The 22759-nt window shown below is 45.8% G+C and overlaps 1 protein-coding gene and 1 pseudogene across 3 annotated transcripts in view; one reads left to right on the top strand and one right to left on the bottom strand.

Moving 5' to 3' along the window:
• Window positions 1-22759, bottom strand: part of DAB1 (DAB adaptor protein 1) — a 1148653-nt gene that overhangs the window by 302704 nt on the left and 823190 nt on the right. The gene's annotated exons all lie outside the window — the stretch shown is intronic.
• Window positions 21579-21665, top strand: LOC123927828 (annotated as a pseudogene).

Here is a 22759-nt window from a genome sequence, read left to right as displayed (position 1 = left end):
AAGTCACTTCATGAATTAGGTTACGGAAGGGCTCTGGCTGGCTTCTTGCTGGCCATCTCTTGCCCTCTCGTCGGCCTGCTCTGATGGAAGCCAGCTGCCATGTTTGCAAGCTGCCCTGCAGAAAGGCCCCTGTGGGAACCAACTGAGGGAGCCCGTGGAGAATTGGGCCCAGCCAGCAGCCCCTGGACTGAGCCTGCAAACGGGGCCGCGGCAGGCGAGCCTGGAGATGGTGGCAGCTGCGCTGGCCAAGCCCTGACCGCAGCCCCGTGAGAAATTCCAAGCAAGGGCACCCAGCTCAGGCCACCCCCTGAAACCAGAAGAACGGATGTCCACTGCTTGAAGGTACCAAGTCTGGGGGTAATTCGTTACCCAGCCATAGTGAGCAACAGAAAAGAGTGTACTTCTTTAAAATCATGTCCTTGCAAGGGCTTTTTTCAAGTCGGCTCAGAGGTCACCCCCAGGGGCCTATGCTAATCACCAAACTGAAAGTAACAACTCACTTCCCACACCACCTCACCTGGCACCAGCTTATCCCACTTCCTGGAAACTCAGATGTGCCCTTTGTGCACGCTGTCACTCAAAGTGCGGCCTCTGAACCAGCGGCCTCAGTGTCCCACGGGAGCTTGTTGGAATGCAAACCTGCGTGACAGGAAGATTTCCAGCCCATTTACAGGTACACAAACATTTCTGAGAAACACCCATTTGTAACACTCTATCAGATTTTCTTATTTATTCAATCTTTTTTTTTTTTTTTTCCCTTTTTCCCCGTCTCCTATCCTCTTCCCAACCCCAGGGAAAAGTGGGATAAGGAACTCATTGTTGATCCTGATTTCTACCATTCAGAAGCATCCAGTCTGCTTTCTGTAAACACAGAAATGAGACCCAGGGGGCCTATGCTTACGCAGATTTTATAATCAATACCACTCTCATCTATGCGTGCTTGAACTGGGTTTCTGTCCCTCACAGCAGGTAGTATTTTGAAATGTCAGGCTCAGAGCCATCAACAAATCTCTCACCTTACCTCTCAGTGTGATCTGAGTGGTGAGCGGACCACTCACCACTTTCACAGAGTGAAAGCTCTAGATACAGCTTTCAAAAATCCCAGGGAGGATGCTCCCAGACCAGCCAGTTGGGTCGGCGAGGCTGGAGCTGAAATGCTAGCTCAAATCCAGCCATGCAACTGAGGTGGCGCAGAGGCATCTCCAGAAGAAGATGGGATTTTTTTTTTTTTTTTCCAAGAAAGGGGAGAGAAGTCTTAGGTAAACAAAATATCAGATGCTCATTGCATTTTACAACTTTATCCCCTTCAGATGCTTTTCCTCTACCTGCAATGCCCTACGTTTAAAAACAAAACAAACAAACAAACTCATCTCATCTCAGCGACCTCCGCTTATGTCCCTCTATAAGCCTGGCAAGTTCCTACTCAGCCTTCCAGAATCAGTCCCAGTTACCTCTGGAAGGTGCTCCCTAGCTGCCCAGGGAGATGTAGAAAGGCTTTCTTCACTGATTTTATTCTATTCTTCTGCTCTCTATTAGAAATAATCATTATTTAGTAATTTAGGGCATTTCGACTTAAAATGATAAATACCTTCTTAAACTTTCAACCTTTTATTTGCCAATTAATATGTTTAAAAAATGAATGTTTTTCCAGTTCTTCAGCCTCTACAGACTGAGGAGATGGGGCCAGACTTGGATTTTGTACAGTGTCTTCGCCTCTGCTATGACCGCACCATCACAATTCTACGGGTTCTCTGCCTGCCCCTTAAGGTCTCCCGACCGGCCAACTGCATGTACTAAAAACAGCTCTTTCATCACCACCAGCCGTGCCGACTCCATGTCCACCTGTTTCACTTCTGTCCCACATCCCCCAACCCATGCCCTGGAACATGGGCAGGTTAAAGGCCTCCACATCCTTAGCACTGGAGATCCCCACCTGCCCCTCCACCTGAGAAACTCTCAGGGGAATGACAGATCTTACTGAATCACCTTGTCTCTTTAGAAGTGTTGCAAGGCCCTTGGGCAGCTGATAATTACTGGACCTGTTACGACTGACCATGCTCTCCCCCTTCTCCAGGAACAGCTTGTTTGGAGACTGGCAGGGAGGGAAGGGAAATGGGCATCTTTGTCCTGGCAAAGCACACGGTCCCGGCTCCCCAGAGCTAGTATCGGCAGCTGAGGATGGGAGGTTTGGGGGGGAGGGCAGATCTGGGTCAGAATCAGCAGCTGCAAACAAGAGTAATTGGATGACTCTTCCGTGGCAATTTTTCTACCCACAAATTTGGAATCCAAGCACGTCCTCCATATTGCTCACTGATGAATGAGGCCTGCTTACAGGATAAGGCAACCTGAAGGCATTGAAAGCCCTCCCAATTCTCCTGCTCCTTTCTCTGGATGTTGCCCATTACTAACCCAGTAACTGTCTCTCCCCCGCAAATTCAAATGCTTTATGTAACTTTTCTGCGGGCCCCACACCCTCACATTTTCACTAGTGCACTGACATTAGAATACTTTTAACCTACAAGCCTCTTCCCCTTGCCCACCTCTCCCTTAAGAGATGTTGAAAAGCCAGATCCTTGGTTTCTTGGCCTCCGTTTCCGGCTAGAAGAGGCAGTAAGATTCAGTTCTGGCAAATAAAGAGAAACTAGGATGGGAGTATCTCGCCTTGTGGGAGTTCCTTCTGGGCAACTGTTGTTTGTTTTTGTTTTCACCACCACCGACAAAAGAGAAAAGACTGATAATGAAAACACTACAGTCCATCTTGGCTGCCCTGGTTTCTTTCTGTTTTCAGTGAAGTTATAAGAGGATATGGTACTTGTTCCTATGGCAGCTCTCGGGGGACCATGGAGCAATTAATCTAGGATGACATGGAGCAGAAAGAAAGAACGTGAGCCTCGATAACATCTTTGAATGACTGCACCAGTCTTGGGACCACCCACCTCTGACTCTTTGCTATAGGAGATTAAAAAAAAAAAAAAAAAAAGACTTTATTCCTGAAACCATTGTCGGTTATGCTTTCAGTTTTTCTTACTAACAGTCTCAGGCTCCATTCCGGCTTCTTATGCTAACACTTGTTTTTTTAAAAATTATATTTATTTATTTATTTGAAAGACAGAGTGAGCATAAGCAGGGAGAAGGGGCAGAAGCAGGCTCCCTGAGGAGCAGGGAGCCCAACTCAGGACTGGATCCCAGGGCCCTGAGGTCATAACCTGAGCTGAAGGCAGATGCTTAACCAAATAAGTCACCCAGGCACCCCTTTGCTAACACTTCTTAAACTTCATAAGGTCACGCAGTGACTAACGAAAGCCTAGACCTTCTCCAAAAAGACAGGCATAGCTCTAAGTCTTGCCTCCAGTTGCAGGAGCATCACAGACCACCATCTTGCATGGTCATCTCCCAAACCATAAGTCTCTCGCTCAACAGAGAAACTTGTCCACAGATTATGCATACAAAGTACAGGGTTATATAATTAACACCGATATATACAGTAAGAACCCCAAGGCATTTTAAGTTCCTGCGCTTTACAAGACATAGCTATCATCACCATTTATTGAATGCTTACCATGTGGGAGGTCCTGGGGCACTGTTCCAAGCTCTCTAACCATGTAATCTCATCTGATCGATAAACCTTAATGAGATAGGTATCACTACTCTCTCCACTTTGTAAGAATGACATGAGCCTTGGAGTCACTAGCAAATTGCCCCAGGTCACAGTGCTAGCAAAGGACGAAGACAGAATTTAAACCCAGGCAGCGTGACTAGCTTGAACCTTCTTTTCACCTCTCCTCTACGCTGCCTCAATTCTGTAGTAGATAGAGTATTACAATGGGAAAGTAGACTGATGGAGGCTAGAAGCTGCAACAGAATGGACTGAAATATTAAGCTAAAATGTTTGGTCAACTAAAGGTATCATCGGTTGTGCGTTTTAATTTCAAAAAAAAGTAAGCTGAATTCTTAGACAAGTGAGTGTCCTCAGTAAACTATCCCATTTGTGGTCCTTTCAGGTTTACTTAGATTTAATAACTGATCGGAATATAAACACCAAGTGCTTACCACATGTCAGCCGCTGTTTAAGCACTTTATGTCCATCATTTTACTTAAGCTTCATGATAAAGCTGTGGGATAGTTAGTGTTATCCCCATTTGACAGATGATGAAACTGAGGCATAGGAAGGTAATCTGTGGAAGGACACAGAGCTAGAGAGAAGCAGTGTCCAGGTATCAACTCAGAGGCTGAGGCTATCCCTTGAGCCACGGAATCACGCGGACTCCAATTTCAGCACTGGACTTGCATCATCTCGATCTGAAGTCTGAAAATTTACAGAAGCCTCCACATTTTATGGAGATTAAAAATCAGGCTTCCAACATGCACTAATAATCTATTACCTCCTACTTAGCCAGCAGGTCTCATTCCCTGGGGCTTGAATTGTCAATGGCACACAAGAAGGGCCCGGCCCGCAATGATCTCTTCTCTCTACACTCACTTCCTTGGGAATCTTGACCAAAGGGTATTGAGCCTCACCTCACTTTTTTTTTTTTTAATGATTTTATCTATTTATTTGAGAGAGACAGACAATGAGCACAAGTAGAGGGAGCAGCAGAGGAAGAGGGAGAAGGCTTTCTGCTGAGCAGGGAGCCCAATGCAGGGCTGAATCCCAGGGCCCCTGAGATGATGACCAGAGCTGAAGGCAACCACTCAACCAATTGAGCCACGTAGGCATCCTGGGCCTCACCTCTTGGTAGAGTGTGCTCAAGCTCCATCTATCACCCTGACCACCCTCGCAACTCCCAAGTCCTTGGGTCCAGCTCTCCACAGGACCTTTTCCACATAGACACCTAAAGATCACTTCAAATCCAGTGTCTAAATACACTGGACATCACAGGATCTTAGCCATGGACAGGGGGACCATCAAAGGCACGTGGTATAATGAAAAGATTGGTTTACCAGGTAGAAAGCACAGGATTCAAATCCTAGCTCTGAACCCATTTCTTCTATAAAATGCAAGTGGTGACTGTAACTTTCATTGGGGAGTAGAAAGATGAAAGATAATGGCTACTAACTCGCCTCCCACAGTCCCTGGCCCTTTGTAGGCACTCAGGATATAGTAGTCACATTTACTACTATTATCATCAACAAAATCTTGTTCATCCACTGAATGCAGGAGTATTTCCACAATACCCATGACAGATGGCCAGCCAGGCTCTGCTAGAACATTTCCAAAGATAGAGAGCTCAGCTCGCTCACACCATCTCCCTAGGCAGCCGGTTCTATTATTGGACATTTCTCACTGGCACAAGTCTATCCTAGGTTGAGCCAAATCCTGCCTCCATGACTTCCGCTGGCCCTTGTTATGTCCTGTGGAGCAGCACAACACGGTGCTGCTCTGTTCCGACACAAGAGGCAATTCTGAAAAAAGCAATCAGGTCCTCACTATCTCCTCTCCTGTCCAGGCACTCATTCCCAGGAACCCGCTCCCATGATGCAATTTCTAGATTACTCACCACGCTACTACTTACTCAAAGCGTGGTACCCAAGAGGTACAACAGCCTGATACCTGGGACAAGTGAATACAGCAACTTCCATTAATGCATTTGAAAGGTCAAACCGTGATTTTCTAAGTGGACCATTAGGTATCACTCTTGCATCACCCAGGGCTTGAAGTCCATTAATCTTGTACATTTCCTCTCATCCTATTAAAAAAAGATCATGCTGGGGGGCGCATGGGTGGCTCAGTGGGATGGGCCTCTGCCTCCGGCTCGGGTCTTGATCTCGGGGTCCTGGGATCAAGCCCCGCATGGGGCTCTCTGCTCAGCGGGGAGCCTGCTTCCCCCTCTCTCTCTACCTGTCTCTCTGCCTACTTTTGATCTCTGACTGTCAAATAAATAAATAAAATTTTTTAAAAAATCATGTTGGGTCCCCCACCCCGCCCTATTCCCATGGGATTTGGGCACCAACAACTGAACATATCCTGTACACACTGACTTTGGCCAGAATGAGAACATTCAGATTTTTTTTTTCCCCCAGTCTGCCTCAATTCCTTGTTTAAGGTATGGCTAGTCTTTTTCTGTAAGTTTGCTCCAAGGCCGTCCTCAAATTCGGCACTGAAGGCCCCTACTCAGGTTTGCTGACATTCGTTTTAAGAAACAACTATTCAGTGAGAGATACTGTATTAGGGTCTCTGAGTACATAAAAGAATCCCTGCATGTCAGAGACAGGGAAGACAGGCGCGTGAATGAAAAGACGATACCGCGTGGTGTCGGCAGTGTTAGCAAAGGGTGGTTCACACGTGTGGCTGCACATGAACATCACCTGGGGGAGACTGTAACTGGCCACACCCCCAACCAACTGAATCAGAACCACCGTGGGTGGGAACCCAAGCCTCCATACGCACGAACACCCCACTCCCAGGTGATTCCAACGGCGCAGCCAAGTTCGAGAAGCAGCAGCCTGGACCAGCCAAGTTCTTTTTAAGTTTTAATATGCATAGGAATCAGCTGGGCTCTGCTACAATGCAGAGGCTGAGTTCGTAGGTCTGAGGTGGAGCATGAGATTTTGCATGTTTAATTCACTGCCAGGAGAGGCTGATGCTGCTGGCTCACATCACACCGTTGAGTAGCACTACCCTGAGATACACCGTCTAACTCTCCCTCAATTCCCTCTCCAGCCTTGCCTCCCTTGATGCTGCAAGTTGAACCTTTCATTCCCGCTGATTGAAAGAGACAAGTAAATGGTAAGGTAAATACAATGATGGTTTGACAGGAGCTTTGAGGGCCCAGAAGAGGGCACTTAATCCGACAAGGGGGTAGTGGGGGTGGTGGGGGTGGCCGAGTAAGGCTTCCCTGATCAAGCTGTGTACGATTTCATTGTTATACAGAGGGAAGATACGAGACCCAGCAAAAAACTGGGCATAGCCTCAGAATCATGGGAAGGAAAAACAAAACTCAACGCACATTCAGGGAACTTAAGTGTTTTTTGGTCCCCGCAGATGCCTTCCCTCATTTACCAGCATACCTGGCCAGGGCCCTTCCCTGCAGTGTTGATTCAAACTGTCCCTTAACTTTTCCTCCACTGAAACCCTATCACCAGAACCAGATCATGACCTCGCCAAGGGCAGAAGCAGGTTCAACTACATCACATACCCTCCGTGTCCAGCAGGGTGCGCCACCCACGTTAGATCTCAAGAGGATGTTTTTAAGACAATGATTACATTTTGTTTGTTTTTTAAATAGATTTTCAGTTGGAATACTTTCTTTGAAACCCAGATTGACATAAGCAGTTAAAGTTACTTACTGAGATTTGACTTATCAAGAAAATGATGTAAGCCAGGGAGATGGAGTGGAGAAATGACCCAGGGTAATTAGAAAAGAAGAACGCTTCACACAGCCCGGGGGTGTGGTCTGTGAGGATGGCAGGGCGGTTTCTCTGGGAGCAACACAGCCCACCCCACTTCAGAGGTAGGCATGGAGGGGGGAAGAGTTACCCGTGTTTGGGGCAAATAAGACTACAAAGGGCTACCAAAGAGAAAAGTCAGCCTAATCCAATCAGACATTACAGTCAGCCCTGGTTAATGAGAAACAATTAATACAATCCATTTTTATGCGGATTAAAACATTTCAAATTAACAGGTCAATGGCCCTCATATGTTCTGAATTTGGGCTCCACCAGAGCCAGGTGAACCGTTCCGTGAACCAATCTAAACTTCATTACAGAGGAGGGCTCCGGCTCTCAGAGATTCACACTGAATTCAATTTGGAGTTAATCGCTCACATTTTTCTCTCATCTACCAGATATCCTAATTTAAAGACAGATCTGCTCAGCTTTCTTTTCTGACAAAAGACAAAGAGAACATGAATTATTCATTGGTAGTAAAGGTATCATTTGATCTGTTTATTTTCCAATTAGGTGAAGTCAGATAAAGAAGCAGTCAATAAAACCAAGAGAGTTTCGCCCATTGTATGAATTAAAAGTAGACCGTGTTAATGTGGGTCTTGGAGTCTATAAAAAAACATTCCATTAGCAGTGTGCATTGGAGGGGAGAGGGCTCAGAAATGGGCATCACTCACCACCGGAATGCCTCTATGTGGAGGCTCTGAAGGTCCTTTCTTCACTCCTGTCCCTTCCTGCTGACCCACAGCCACCCCATGCCCACACCCACCCTCCCTCTCAGCCTCTAAGCCTTTGCTCAAGACTTGCCCTAGTTTGACTGTCTCTTCTCCCCATGCCCAGCAACATCCCAGTTATGCTTGAGGGCACAGTTCCCCACTCTGCACCCTGTGAAAAACTTGCACAGTCCGCTCCCCTGGCCCACCACCCTCAACACCTGCAAGGCATGGGCACGTGTTCCCCTCCCTGATGCTCTCTGGTGGCTCTGTGTGCAGTTCTGCTGGGGTTTCGGTGGATTCCTTGAGAACCATGCTAGCACCCTGCCCTTGGAACTTCTAAACTCCAGAACTGTCAGAAATATATTTCTGTTGTCTCTAAGTGTCTGCGGCTCCTTGTTTATTATTATACTTGATACAGCAGCCTGAACTAAGAGCCAGCCAGTCACTGCAAATAGGTAATAATAGTCATTGGAGTGAATTACCAAAAATAAACTGAGACAACAGGCAAACTCATTAAGCTGGATATGTCTTTGGCCACCCTCCTCTTCCCATTCCCACAAGACCCCCACCCAGCGAGCACACTCCTTCCCTAGAATAGAGAAGGAATCAAGGATTTATTGGACCTTACTCTTCTTTCTCAAATCTACAACACAAGGGCCACATCACCAGCTTACCACGGATCTTCAACCAGACACTTTCCCTGACTCTTTGTTGCCTCGTTTCTAGAATGAATTTAGACTAAATAAGTGCTTGGTTTCTTTCCAGTATTAAAGGTTATGAATCTATCATCACCAGCAAATGATTTCATTTACTCAGCAGGCACTTACCAGAGCTTTCTCTGGGCTCTACACTTCTGCTAACCATGGGCACAAGGAATAGGACGCACTTCCTTCCCTCAGGGAGCTCAGTCCACCAATAGAATGTGTTGGGATAATTAACACTACACCATAGGGTGACCATTCTATTCCTTTCCATAATTTCCCTTTATATCCAAAATGTCAGGCTCTGCTCAGTCCACCTTGCTCTGGCCACCCACAAACTGGCCAAATCATTATGGACGGCAACTTCAGGACCTCTAGGTTCAAGGTTCCCAGGATTAAGTTCTCTCTCCAATCCGAGCCCTGTCAGAGGCTTTGATGTGACCACACACACTGTGATTGTTGCGAGAGGCAGTCTTGTGTCCGTATGTGGTTCTTCAACCCCAGAGCAGCCCTTTCCCCCCGACCCGTGACCAAGAGACAGGGTCCACACAGTCTGTGCCGCGCTTACCGCCACCCGTGGGAAGAGTTTCCTGCTTCAGAGTCAATGTGTTCTCCTTTGTTGTGTTTAAGGGTAGGTGCCCCTGGCTTTCAATATTTCAGACTCCATGGGGGAGGGGTCAGGGTCCTTCTACTGAGACAGAAAGGGGTGTATCTAAGCCAATTCCTCTGCTTTGGTCACCAGGGGACCCACTAGTCCTGAGGGATGGATGCCCATTGTTGGAGCTGATCACGCTGTCTCTTCTCTATGTGAGTATACTATTGTTCCATCCGCTGCGTGACTGTTGTTGTCCTTGGTGACTACAATACCAAGGCACTATGGGCAGAAACGCTTGGACTTCTCCCTGGTCTGGCATTGTGATGACCTTTGTTATTTTCTCCGAGATGGAGTCCCCTCACCTCTCCCCCAACACCCCCGTGCTGGTGCATGGTGTCCTGCTCAACATTCTCTAAGAAGACAGAGCTTCTTAGAGAGCAACTTCGTCTGCTGCCCCAACAACAGACCACAGACTGGGTGGCTTACACAACACACACTGTTCCCACAGTTCCGTAGTCTAGAAAGCCAAGACCAAGGTGCCAGCAAATTCAGCCTCTGGTGAGGATGCTCCTCCTGGCTCACAGATAGCATTTTCTGGTCGTGTCCTCACATGGTGGAGAGGAAACAAGCTCTCGGGTGCCTCCCCTTACAAGGGCACCAATCCTGCTCTGAGGGCCCCATCCTTTTGGCCTCAGCTGAACTTCACCACCTCCTAACATCACATCTTTGAATACCATCCCATTAGGGCTTAGGGCTTTCCCATATGAAGATCAGAATGGGGACAGGGCACAAACATTTGGTCCATAACAGGCAGTGCTGCCCTGTCTTTCCAACCACATAGAGCCCTCTTTTCAGGGAAGACTAGATGGGGTTATGTGCACAGGTTCCCACTTGGGAGACCTGTGGAGGAATCGGGAGTATGGGTCCTCAGAGCAGACAGAAACACATGTCGGTCGGTCTCCCCAGGGTTTTTACCCCACAAACCCGCCTCCTGCAGCACCAGGGGCCTTGCAAGGGGGTAACTTCTCTGAAGGTGTGAATGCATCTCTACCTGACCCACAAGAAAACTATCTTGCAGAGGCTCCAGATGGGGCGTCTTCAGACCTGCTGCCAAACCTGGCAGTAAGGCACCCCAAAATGATTAGCTCCACCATGGAAAGCAGAAGGAGGAAAAGGGGGGTTAAGAGATCACTAACACGGTACCACGTGTCCGAACACACCGCCTATACCTTGGCCAGAGAAAGGAAATGTGAACGGGAAGAAAAACGGTGCTGAGCTGGCTGGGCAACGGAAGCAGAACAGGAAGGAGAGGACGGGGAACCTTTCCGGCCTGGGTAGCTCCCTCGTGGCCCCCCGAGATGGGAGTGGTCAAATCACTTCCTTTGCCCAAGTTAACTTTCCTCAAAGCCAAAGAGATGAAAGAGTAAAAAACATGAATGCTGGAGACTGACTGATATGAAATGCAGGTCTCATTACCTTTAGCATGTTGAAAAACAATCTTCAGTGATGTATTTTTTTAATTGGAGCCTCTAAGGACCTTAGCAGCTCACATTTGGGGGAAGGAATTGAATCACTGCCAACCGCACATTATGGAATCTTTGGGGTCTAAAAATACACGTATCTCAACCTTACCAGGTTGTCTGCTACCTATGACGGCAGCTGCAGCCTGCACCGTGAACTTTCTCGAAGTTGCCACCTAACCAGCAGCATTGGACGCAGCTGCCTAGCTTCTGAGAGGGGGCTGCTGGGTTTGTGCATGTTTCTGGGCCAGACTGCTTGCACTGGAAGCAAAGAGAAATGCCTACCTCTAAAGAAAAGGAGGGAGGTTGCAGGTAGGTCTGGATCCCAAACGTAGGCCAGGGCTAGGATGACATGAGAGTTTTCATCTGGAAAGAAATTCTGAGGCTGCACACTGGCTGGTGAAAAAGCAAACTGCAAGAGAGCAGAGATGTCCACTGCCAAGGCGGGCCACGGTCTCCCAGAGGCCAGCCACTTGGCATCCCAAGGCTTGAAGAATCTTACACATTGGTACTATATTCCCTAGTAACGAGGACTTTCATATATATTAATGAACTCTATGCCCGTATCATTTTCTTTTTTGTTTGTTTGCTTAATTTTTTGACATTTTTAAAAGATTTTTATCGATTTAGACAGCATGAGCAGGGGAGGGGCAGAGAGAGGGAAAGAGAGACTCTCCAGTGGCCCCCATGCTGAGCATGAAGCTCAAAGCAGGGCTCAATCCCACAACCCCAAGATCATGACCTGAGTCAAAACCAAGAGTTGGACGCTTAATGGAGGAGTCACCCAGGCCCTCTCCTATATCATTTTCTTCACTATGTTTATTTCAAATGTTTTAAAAATATGTACTACAATAAGGCTCTTGTGAAGTTTAGATGACTTGCCTAGGGTCACAAAACTAAGAGCTGGAGGTGCCAGGGTTCAACACTTGGGTCTTCTGACGACCGGGTCTCTCCTCATTCCACCAGCTTCTCCGCCTGAAGACTGAGATAGGATTCTTGTTTCCCTCCCTGACTTAAAACTACTAAGGACAAAACTCGGACACTGGGCACCTGCTTGAAATAACAACAGCCCAGTAAGGTATAAGAGATGAAATTATCTAAATATTACTTTGTAAGTTATAAATCACTAGATACATTTTGGCTAGTCTTCACAAAATTACTAGTAGTAATATTAGTTTAAGGTGAGTGCTCATTGGATGACATCAAAACAAGGGCCTTGGGAAAAATTATTAATGTCGACAACACTTTAAGAAATGAATCCCAAATTCCATCTCCCTGCAGGAGGCAATTTCTGGCATCCCAGTATCCTACCTGTCAGCAATTCTATAATTCATACACTGTATCCATTTCCACAACCCACAGCCAACCCAGGATGACACCCCACAAAGCAGCCAGGGTCCAGGGTAAAGAGAATTAGACTAGTCAAGAGATTTGTCTTCGCAGGCCAATTAATCCCAAGGTCAGAAAACTAATGAGTATCCCGAGAGAAGTGGATCCCAGGCAGCCTGCCTTCCAGATGTATCTTCCCTTCTTCCTGTCGGCCCATCTGGGGTCCCTGAGAACAGAAACACTGTCCCACAACACAAGCTTTCTAGTTCTTGGCTACAAAGACATTGATACATAGGCTTCCATGGGCTACTCTTTGTATTTTATATTGGCAGCAGTTCTCAAACACAGTCTCTCTTTCCAGAGTTGTCTTTCTGCTTTTTGCATTTTTAAACAGTACCTCTAATTGTGCAGGCTTGTTTACCTGACCCTTTGAAACCTTTCTCTGGTGTCATCAGTAGTTCAATTCTTTGTTATCTTTAGATTTACAAGATGTATGTATCATGTTCATTAATTCCAGGATGGTCTACAATTTGTCTCTTGCAAAAAACAAGTAATAACAATGATAATAATAATAATAGTAGTAGTAGTACGTACCCACACATACACACATGCCTCTATATTCAGAGGACTCTCCCCTAACAGAGAAAGAAGGTGCCTAAGTGCTTAGCATTAAATCTTCCAAATAGTGAAAAATCTACTATTAAATAATCTGGAAGAGGTGAATCAATAAAAATAAGTAAATAATTGATGGCGTTATATTAGGTTAAAGTATAACATATGATATTCATTAACCCCTCAAAATATATCGCTTGAGTTAAACCACATCTCTCAAATGAGCATTTCTGGTGTTAATTCAAAAGGCAATAGCAGTCACCCAGGGGATATTTTTAATGTTTTATGCTTTCATTGCTGTGGTGTTTATAAGAGAGGTGAGCAGGGCAGTAAGGATCATATTTAGGAAGGCGGGTTGGTGACAGCCAAGACACTGAACTACAGTAAAGCCATCCTCCTTCACTTAAGCAACCTGGACAGCTCCACTCTGGCTGATCAGCTTGGCGGAGAGAGAACTGACAAGCTTATGGAAATTTACTATAGTAGTAAACAAGGCCCTTTCCTTTATTCTTAAAAATAAAATAAAATAAAAGTCCCAGCTCTTAATGTTTATATTGCATTTGGCTCCAAAGTGCTCTTGGATGTTGCTGCATTACATCACGAGGAGTGTGAGTGTGTATGTGTGTGCGCGCTTGTGCGCACACGTAAGCATGCACATTCGTACCGCCCAGGGTTCTGGAAGCAGTCCAGCAAGCAGGGCGCACAGGTTCTGGAATCAGGAAAATTGGAATCCTTGCTGCACCACTTACCAGCTGGGTGATCCTGGACAACTTGCTGACTCTTCCCATGCCAATTTCCTCACCCGTCAATGGGACATGGTAATAATGACCTCGAAGTTTAATGAGACAATGTCCACAAAACATCTACCCTTGATTCTGTCACAGAGCAGACAGTTAACACAATTTGGGCTTCTTTCATTTTTCCCCCATTTAGCAAAGGAGAAAAACTGAGTGTTGATGTGATGTGCTTCCCCAGGGCAGGAGCTGCCTCTCATGATTCACTGTGTCCCTAGGGCTTAGGGCAGTGCTCAGCATAAAGGAGGCATAAAGGAAAGCTCTGTTCACATCTGCCAGGCTGGCCTTGACCCTCATACCACTTTTCAGTGTGTTACAAATACATGCAGTTCCTGGGCGCCTGGGTGGCTCAGTGGGTTAAAGCCTCTGCCTTCGGCTCAGGTCATGATCCCAGGGTCCTGGGATCGAGCCCCACATCGGGCTCTCTGCTCAGCAGGGAGTCTGCTTCCTCCTCTCTCTCTGCCTGCCTCTCTGCCTCCTTGTGATCTTGGTCTGTCAGATAAATAAATAAAATCTTAAAAAAAAAAAGAAAAGAAAAAGAAAAAGAAATACATGCAGTTCCCTAACAGGCTGTGCAGAGTTACCCTGTGTAGCGTGGCAACTGCTAAGCATATGCTGTTCCCTCTATCAAGAATATCCCTCCCTTGGGGCACCGGGGTGGCTCAGTTAAGTGTCTGCTTTTCGGTCAGGTCATGATCCCAGATTCCTGGTATCAAACCCCACATCTGGGTCCCTGTTCAGCGAGGAGCCTGCTTCTCCCTCTTCCTCTGCCTGTCACTCCCCCTGCTTGTGCTCTCTCTCTCAAATAAATAAATAAAATCTTAAAAAGAAGAAGAAGAAGAAGAAGAATATCCTTCCCTCTCCTCTTCCTAGGGAACCCGGCCTCACCTCTCTGGCCATCTAAAGAGCCTATCGTTCTGTTCAAAACCCATCTTTTCATCCCAGACTCTCACTCTCACTCATCTTTCCCGCTCATCCCCTAGGAATCACAATTGCTCCCTCATCTATGCTGCTGCTGCCTCTCACTCCAGCACTGAACTTAACACTATAAATTATTATTTATGCATAGTCTGAACAGGTGAGCTACTCCAAAGCTGAGGCTGTGTTGTATTTTGTTTGACCCTCCCTATTCATGCCGGCACAGAAACCGCTAACAATAAGAATGGAACAATGTAACAGTTAAGAACAGCTAACATTAAGTGTACTTAACTATATGCCAGACAATTGCTTTATGATGACTTTGCTTTATCTTCCCCCAAACCCTATTATTTAAAAACTCTTTATTGTTTCTATTTAACAAATGAAAATTCTTGGCACAGAGAGGTTAAATAACAGGCCCAAGATTCCAGAGTCTCTCCCCTGTAGGGAGATACTATGGCATTACAGTCAAGGGTATGACACGGGTGAAATACATTTCATCATTTACTAACTGTGTGACTGGGGTCTAGCTCACTAGCACACTTTCTAATACCCTCTTCTATAACCTGCAGCATCTCAAGTATATGAAGTGAAATTCCTGGGGCACCTGGGTGGTTCAGTGAGCATCTGACTCTGGATTTTGGCTCAGGTCATGATCTCAGGATTGTGAGATCGAGCCCTGCATTGGGCTCTGCACCAACAGGGCGTCTGCTGGAGAGTCTCCCTCGCCATCTGCCTCTGCCCCTCCCCCTACTCAGGCTCTCTCCCTATCTCTCTCTCTCAAATAAATAAAAAAAATCTTAAAAAAAAATTAAAGTGAAATTCCAGAATCCTTTCCTTTCAGTTAGGTTTGATTGTATACCTCAGATGGAGGCAAAGAAGATATAGATGAACATTTCCCTTCCCTCCAAAAGTCAAAACCTCACAAGCTGAGAGCTTTTATCCCTTCCACAATTGCTCATCTCCTTTGGCTCTCCCTCTTCTCTCCTGACTTGGAATACAGATACGAAAATGGGAGCTGCAGCAGCTAATTTGTGCTCATGAGGAACAAAAACTACATAGTAAAGATGATGAAGCAGAAAGGCAGAAGACCTTGGGTTCTTAATGACTTTGAGATTTACTGGCACAACTTACTCTCAGGGTCGGTTCTTTTTATATAATTAAAAGAAACATCTTGCTTGTTCGAGCCAGATGCCATTGAGTTTTCAGCGTTTCATGACGAAGCCCGTGGACACAGAGACTTCACCTCACTGTGCCTCAGTCCCTCAGCTGACAAATGGAGGAAATCATAGTATTTGTCTTCTATAGTGTCATGAGGACTGAGTGATAAGGGATTTAAAGAGCTTAGCTTAGAGTTAGGCACACAGTGAGAGCTTACTGGACACCTATTATTATTCTCATCCAACTACAGTTATGACCACTACTCGTCATCCAGAGACTCGGCACTCAGGAATTCCAATGCTCAGCTCCCTTTCTTTTATACAGTCAGTCTTCCGAGAATTCCTCTCTTTTACACAAATAAATGTGTCAGGTAAATTAGCCATTCCTCTCTGTAAGCCACAGAGAGGAATGGCTAATTCTGAAGAGTGCCTCTAGATTTCCCTGTGTCTAATGTTCAAACAATCCCCGAGATGGACCCAGAGCAGGGATTATTACACACACTGAGCAGACTAAAAGCTGCAGACTCGGAGCTCTAAATGGATGGCCCGGGGTCACAGTGCTGATTTTATTCTACATTTTGTGAAAGTCAGAAAAATATCTAGACTCCTTACTCTCTTCTATGAGGCCCTGCTTGATCGGACCTCTGTCTGACCCCTACCAGGTACACTGGCCTTTTTCTGTTCCTAAAATATCCCCTGCTTTCCTCTGCTTTGGAGCCCTGTCCTTGCTGCTGCATCTGCCCGGGACTCTGCCTTGCTCTTTGCATGTCTTTGCGTGGCTGTCTCCTTCACCTCTGCTGGACCTCAGAGATATCCTCTCTGAAGACCCTAGATCAGGGGCTCTCACCGCTTCTGTAATGTTCTGTTTATATGTTTATCTGTTTGTTTACTGACCGGTTCCCTGTCTAGAAGGTAAGCCTCTTTAGGTCAGGTATCTTGTCCGTTTGGTTTGTCCCCATCATCCTAACCCTAGAGGGAGGGACAGAGGGAAGAACTTAAACGCAAGCAAAAGTATGGGATCCACAGCTGGATCTGGGTTCAAATCCACAGCTTTGCTCTGGATCCACAGACCTGGGTTCACATCCCAGCTTTGCTGTGTGACAGCAGAAGACAAAGCAAACCACTATGCGGCTCGGATTCCCCGCGCCCTCACCCCTACCGTGAGAAGGGGGATACTTCCCTGACGGGGTTGTCAGTGTCACCTGTGATCACAGGGGCAAAGGTTGTAACCCTGGACCTGACTCACACATGCCCGGTAAGCCCCTGTTTCTTCCCCTTTGTATTCCTCCTCTCTCTCCCGTGTCACCTGCAGGGGCACAGGACATGGCTAGCTGTGCTCTGGCCCCCCGCAGGCACAGACAGGAAGAAAGGAGAACGACACAGAGAGAGATCAGCCCATTCTGCCCTCGCCAAGCTGCCCCAGCTCCCTACAGACTATGGGCCAGGAACTTATCTAGAGACTGCAGACAGTATTAGTACCTACTGCCTGGTGTGGCTGTGGGGATTAGATAAATTAATATGCATTAACTGCTGAGAACCGTTCTGGCACGCAGCAAACTCTCAAAAAATGTTTGTTATGATTACGATCTGTCTATGTGGACCAATGTAAACAAATTTGGTATTTTCAATTATCACTGAGTGTCTCCTCCAAAACAAACAAGACTCCATCAGTCAAGCATCGCGGCCCTGAGACCCTCCTGGCTGCGCATCGCACTGGGAACAACGGGACAGAGATGGGGCTAGAAAAGGGTAGGAAGAGGGAGGGAGCCGGAGCAAGTCTTTGCAGAGAAAATGACATAGAAACGGGTCCCTGGGAGTTTCCGACTCCTGTTCCCTAGAAATAAGGAAAATAAGGTCAAGTGGACGATGTCCTGGTGGGTGTTAGTGGGGTAAGGATGCCTGGCCAAGGTCCCCATGGTAAGTATGGAGGCAACACTCAGCTGCATGGTCCTGTATGAGGAAGAGCCTGGAATGCTGCTCAGAGGAGACCTGTGTGGAGTGGCCTCCGAGCTCGGGAGGGAGGAAACACATACGTGAAGTCAGCCTGCCCCGCTTTCGAGTCCTGCCTGAGGCTCCCTCAGCACGCCACGTCGGAAGGGTCTCAGCCATTCGGTCTTTGTCCTCATCCACAAAGTCAAGGCAGAACTCCTTGTCCCTCCCACGTTGCTAGGACTCCTAAACTTAATGCCTTTCATACTGTGAGCACTCATAAATGGTAGATCCGAATAACACAAATAATGGCCAACACTTATAAAACTTACTGCGTGCAAGGGTTTCTTGTTAAGTACTTTACCAGTATGAATTGATTTCATCCACACAATAAACCTCGGCAGAAATGCTATTAATACTAAGAAGGATGACGATAATATAATGAGAAACATAAACAGCACTTCCCACAGGCCAGACATTGTTTTAAGCTTTCTGTATATATTAACTCTTACTTTCCGTGGCCACAGGAAGTAAATGCTAGGACAGTTCCCACTCTCCTGATGAGGAAGGTGAGGCAGGGACGGGTGAACCTGCCTGAGGCCACCTGGCTAGGCCAAGTGGAGCTGGGCTTCTCCCCGACCTTAGCCCCAGCACCTCTCAAAGGATAAAGACTTGTGAAAATCCTCAAGAAAGGGAAGGGAGGTTGTTGTCCCTCCTGTTCATAAATAAGGAAACGGACAGTGTCTTTCTGGTAACAAACAGCCTCGTGATCTGTGGTCCAAGACCATGTCCATTTCTCCATAGTCTTTTCAACGCTCAAATACATTACTCAGCAGAAATCTTTTCTGACGATTCTTCTAAGCTGGGCTGAACATCTGTAAATGTGTAAACTTAAGAACTTAGGGCTTCCTGGCTTTCTTTGGAGACAAGCAGATATAGCTCTATGGGGCATGGACAATTAAAAAAAAAAAGAAAGAAAAGCATACTGCTCAAAATCAACTTTATGTGCTCTGATAATTAAAAAGAACAAAATACATTTGACCCAAAATGGGATGTAGTTTGAACAAAACTGGGTCTTCAATCATTTGGAAATGCTAACATGCCGACTGCCTGATTAAACACAATTTGTATTGTCAATAAAAAATGCAAATGACTATTTTACTGGCAAATACAGCATTAGACTTTGCTTGATATGAGGATTAAATTGCATTTCAAGAACAATTCAGGAGGTCAGCTTATAAATGAACATCCCCTTCCTTTGTCCTTAGGTTCTGGAGGCCAGGGTAGGAAACACAATAACAAAAGTAATTGCCTGCCACTGTGTGCCATTTCATTTAAAATAAAATCCATGCCAGTTCTGTGTAGTGGAGAATGATATTTAAGCCCCCAAATGGGTACTGTAATTTAGTGCATAATTCCTTGAAATTTACATGGCAAACTCCCACTCATCTGAATCAACCGATAAACTCTCTTTTATTTGTACTAAAGAAAATGGGGATTAAAAGGTCGAGAATCCACACAGTACAGATACTGAGAGCATCGGGCCCCATTTTAAAACCTTTTAGTCAATCTGGTCCAGAGCTAAATCAAGGATACAGGAATTATGTTTGACTGCAAATACTCCCCGGTTACAGATAGGAATAAGACATGCATTTTGAATTCCACGGAAAAATATGGAATCACAGATGTTGCTTTGGAGCGTCTTTATTTCTGAAATTACAAATAATCATTGTTGGCATCTGCGAGTGGAAAAACTAAAAAAGCAAAGAAATACCTCATCACTGCATTATGATGTGATAAAACCTCGGGATGGCAGGCAGCCGGCAAGGCATTAACACAGTTGTGATTTACATTCAGACATGCACATGTCATTTTGCTTAACCATCATTGCCCAATTTTCGAAATTTCCCCTTGTTATTTTTTCCTCCACATTTTTCACATTAACTTCAAGTAAGACAAGTTGATACAACCTCTAATACCTTGTTATAGCTATTATCGTTTGCTTTCTGAAGGCTGGGATGTACTTTTCAAGCTGTTGGTAAACATGACTAATCCGAGAAGAAATTAAAGCGGTACTCTCGATGGGACGGGACGAGTGAACAGAGAACCAAGCGCATGGATTTGGTTTCACCGAAACTGTCTGGCCACTTAGACAAAATGTGGGTTCCCAGAACGTTGAAATAAAAATTGGCCTGGAAACAGGTAGAAGGCCGCTCAAACATGCTAATGATCTAAGGATATTCTGAAGAACTTCCTTGGAACTCACAACCATGCTGGGGACTAGTGTTAATTACCGCATGTCAGGCATTGTTCTACAGGCTTACATATTAACCGACTTAATCCATATACCAGTCTTAATAAGTAGGTTCACCTTTTCCATTTTACAAATGAGGCATGGAGGGGTTAAGTAATTTGCCCACAATTACACAGTTAACAAGGGCTGGAGGGGGTCTGTCTTCTCAGTCTGGGATCTTAATCAGAACAGCAAGTCTCTAGATGTTACCTCGCCATGTAGCCTCGGTTTATTAAGAGAATTTCCCTAAGCAACTTGTATTTGTTATTTATACATGCAGTAAGTACATGAGGAAACAGCTACCACCCTCCCATTTTACAGCTAAGTAAACAGACTCAGAAGTTAAATGAAGCCCCTTCCTCAAGGTCCCCCTCCCAGCACATGGCAGGATGGGACCAGAGCCCTGAAGGCTTGTCTCCTTCTGGAACACAGCACTGCCTCTCACCACCCCCCGCAGAAAGTGCATGTTTCTCACTCCTAAATGACACAGATTGTGCAACTATTCAGTGTCCTGTGTCTCAGTGCCTGGTATGTAAGCACAAACTCAAAAAGCACTTGAGCAACGCTGTCCAAAATCCAGACCTCTCACCAGCTGCAAGGCTAACACTGCAACAAACCACCATCATCTTTCTTGTTCATTATTGCAACAGCTCCCAACTGCATTCTCCGTTTCTGTTCAGATTCCCCTCCAATTTTTTTTTTTTTTTACAAAACTGCATCGGATTCCATTACGATATTATAAGGCTCTCTGTGAACATGCTGCCCAACTCCCTTAATTTCTCTGACCTCCTTGGCTACCATTCTTTCGCTCCCTAGCCCAATTCCAGGCACACTGGCTGCCTTGCCATTCTTCAAATACACGTGGCATGCTCCTGCCCTTGGCACTGCTGCTCCCTCTGTCTCAGATACCATAAGAGCAGGCACCCACAACCTCTTTGGCATATTTGCTCAAATGCCACTTTCCATTCTCCCAATTTAAAATAACAAACCCTACCCCCATGCTCCCCATCTGTCTCCCCCTTTATTTTCTTCTCCACAAAACTTTCTAATATACTACGTAACTTGCACATTAATTTTGCTTATAGTGCAAATCTCTCACCTACACTGCGAACCTCACCGTGGCAGGGACTGTGTGATCTACTGATGGAACTTCAGGACCTAGAACAATGCCAGTGGCATGAGCAGGTGCTAGTGGGTATCAGAGGGAATGAGTAAGTGAAGACAGAAGTGCCTCCTCACCCTGCTTAGGCTTCCTTGAGTATACCCAACAGAGCGGGAACACCCATATTCCACCAGGAACTTTCAATACTTCAAGGTCTTTCTGTTCATGTTTTTTTGTTTTTTGTTTTTTTTTTAAGATTTTATTCATTTATTTGAAGGAAAGAGAGCAAGAGAGAGCAGGAGGAGAGGGAGAAGCAGACTCCCCACTGAGCAGGGAGCCCCATGCGGTGCTCGATCCCAGGACCCTGAGATCATGACCCGAGCCAAAGGCAGACAATTAACCGACTGAGTCACCCAGGCGCCCCCATTCATGTTTTTTTTCCTCCTCTCTATCCCCCTTCCTTACTTGCATTCCTTATGTCGCAATTCAGAAAAACTGAGTTTTACCTGAAAAACCTAAATCCTGTAGCTTTGCGCAGTGGCAGTATCGTAGCCAATGAGGTTTATCCGAGGCGCGATTATTGCTAATTGAAAAACCTAAATCCTGTAATATATCAGGAACAAAAAGACTCCTTGCTTATTGTAGAAGATGGCTGTGAGTATATACAAAACAAGAGGTATGCATCCTTCTTTACTATTTCAATACCGTCCTTGCACTACATTCTCAGTATGTATCTGGTAGCCTGAACCCAAGCAACTGTATACAAGACCCAGTTATTTTTGTACAATGTCTTCTAAAAAATTCGGGGCAGCAGGGTGGTTCAGTCAGTTAAGTGTCTAACTCTTGATTTCGGCTCAGGTCATGATCTCAGAGTCATGAGATCGAGCCCCAGGGTCAGCCTTCATGCTCAGCACTGAGTCTGCTTGCGATTCTCTGTCTCTCTCCCTCTTTGTCTGCCCCTCTCCCCAACGAACTCACATGCACACGCTCAAGCTCTCTCTCTTCTCACATAAATACAATTTAAAAAAAATAATATTTCTTTTCAAAAATTAGAAGTTGGCATCTAATATAACCTTATGAGGCAAATGGACTTGGTTGAACACATATATGGTATCTATCTGGCTTAAGCCTTATATAGCTGGAATTCCATTTAAGTCTGCAAATCTTCACATGACTGTCATTCAAGGAGTGATAATGGGATATTGTTTAAGTGCAGTCTTTAAGGTCCACAGTCCAGTGTACTAGTCATGGCCCTGCCGCTGACAAATCATCTTGCCTTTATAATCTCAATTATAAAGTCACTAAGAATGCCTATATAAGTTTACTAAAAGATACAAATGAGATACATGGTTACAAGTAGCTAATAAACTCTTAATATTTAGAAGCTATATTACCTTGGAGAAATTACTACCATTTTGTTGAGAGAAAGAGTAAGGATGCAAGCGGGGGGGGGGGGGGTGCAGAGGATGAGGAAGAGAGACTCTCTCTTTTTTTTTTTAAGATTTTATTTATTTATTTGACAGACAGATCACAAGTAGGCAGAGAGGCAGGCAGAGAGAGAGAGAGGAAGGGAAGCAGGCTCCCTGCTGAGCAGAGAGCCCAATGTGGGGCTCCATCCCAGGACCCTGGGATCATGACCTGAGCCGAAGGCAGAGGCTTTAACCCACTGAGCCACCCAGGCGCCCCAGGAAGAGAGACTCTTAACCA

Source organism: Meles meles, chromosome 1, assembly GCF_922984935.1.
Source record: "Meles meles chromosome 1, mMelMel3.1 paternal haplotype, whole genome shotgun sequence".
NCBI lineage: Eukaryota > Metazoa > Chordata > Mammalia > Carnivora > Mustelidae > Meles > Meles meles.
Note: the sequence above shows the minus strand (reverse complement) of the source record. Positions and strands in the feature narration are given on the sequence as shown.